This window comes from Rhinoraja longicauda, chromosome 1 (assembly GCF_053455715.1).
Source record: "Rhinoraja longicauda isolate Sanriku21f chromosome 1, sRhiLon1.1, whole genome shotgun sequence".
Lineage (NCBI taxonomy): Eukaryota > Metazoa > Chordata > Chondrichthyes > Rajiformes > Arhynchobatidae > Rhinoraja > Rhinoraja longicauda.
The window spans coordinates 136914453-136916304 of NC_135953.1; positions in this window are offsets into that span (position 1 = coordinate 136914453).

The window sequence follows — 1852 nt, forward strand, 5'->3', positions numbered from 1 at the left end:
AGGTATCAAAATCCGTGTACTCAAGGTAAGCCACCTTGCACGGGCAAGTTGCCATATTACATGGATTATTTTCAATTTGATTTAGTTATTTTGATGTGGAATGATTTATATCGTAACTATTGGCACAAACTCTATGCAACTTCAGGTGACCGACTTATGCAGCGGTTTCACTGCATGGATTTTCTTTTCGTCGGAAATGCAGATATTTAATTGAACTATAACCATAACAAAATCAACTTTTTTCCCCTCCATCTTCAGCTTGAATTGAGAAATTGAGTTTCACTCGTGAGCAATTTGACTTCTGTCAAAGGTCACTATTCCAAATACCACAATCAAAAAGTCAAAATTAGCTAACCGACTATGCTTTTCTAAAAGTTATTGATTCTTTTGTTGGGTCTGTAAATTGCATGTTGTCGTGCCTGGTTAATATTGTTTGTGTAGCTTCAGTTTTCCAAGTGACATTTTCAGGCTGGCTTTGGGTATTAATAGGAACACTGTGCAGCTCTTCGGCAGGCTACCCAATTCCTGTTGCTGAGAATTATTTATGACTATAACATTTCACTCAAAGGGAATGAAAAAGAAAGAACGTTCTCTTAATCCGCTACTTATCAACGGGGAAGTAATTTAATTGGAAAAGACGTGTGTTAGCCATTGCCTGCAGTGAGGAGGCAGCATTCAGTTGGAAACTTGTCATACACTGCACAGAATGGAGGCTGGATAACAATGGCACCCTTGGTGTGCACTAGAAAACTCTCATCTATTTCACTGTATGCATCAGGAGAACAATTACACACAAAAAAATGTTTTTGTTCCCTTGTTTGGAGGCAAAAATATTTGACCTTTATTCAGTTATCTGAAACATCAGAATAGTCATAGCGTGGAAACAGGCCCTTCACCCAACTTGCCCACTTGTCCCAACTACATTTGTCCCGCTGCGGACCTTTCACCGTCCGGCGCGGCCTGGAACGTGGCAACTTCAACAGCCTGACCGCGGGAGAAGACGGCAGGGGAAGAGAAAAGACATTCTGGCCTTTTGTGTTGGTTTGTGGTTGTGTGTGTGTAATTGCTTATTTTATTGCTCTTATTGTTGGACTGTGGGTGACGAAATCTCGTCCAAAAGACTTGGGGGGTTTTTTGGATGACAATAAAGGTAATTCTGATTCTGATTCTTTTGCAGGCGTTTGGCCAATATTCCTCTAAACCTGTCCAATCCATGTACCTGTCTAATTTCTTCTTAAATGTCACGATAGTCCCTGCCTCAACTACCTCCTCCTGCATCTAGTTCCATACCCCCACCACTTTTTGAGTGAAAAAGTTATCCCTCAGATTCCTCTAAAATCTTTCCCCCTTCACCATAAACCTATGCACCAGGGTTCTCAATTCCCCCACTCTGGGCAAGAGACTGTGTCCACCCAATATATTCCTCTCATGATTTTATACACCTCTCTAAGATTACCCCTCATCCTCCTGCGCTCTAGGGAATAGAGTCCCAGCCTGCTCAACCTATCTCTATAACTCAGACCCTCTAGTCCTGGCAATATCCTCGTAAATCTGCTCGGCACCCATTCCAGCTTAACACCTTTCCTATAACATGGTGCTCGGAAATGAACACAATACTGTAAATGCTGTCTCACCAACATTTTATACAACTGCAACATGGCCTCCCAACTTCTATACTAAATACTGACTGATGAAGGCTAATGTCCAGACCTCCCAACATTTGATTTTACAAATTCAGAATTTTGATGTCCAAAGTTCCAGATGACTGGTTTCATTCACTGGACCATTTTCAGCTTACAGGTTCAGTAACTTGTAACACAAGAAACTTAAAAAGCTAAACATCTGAGGGGAG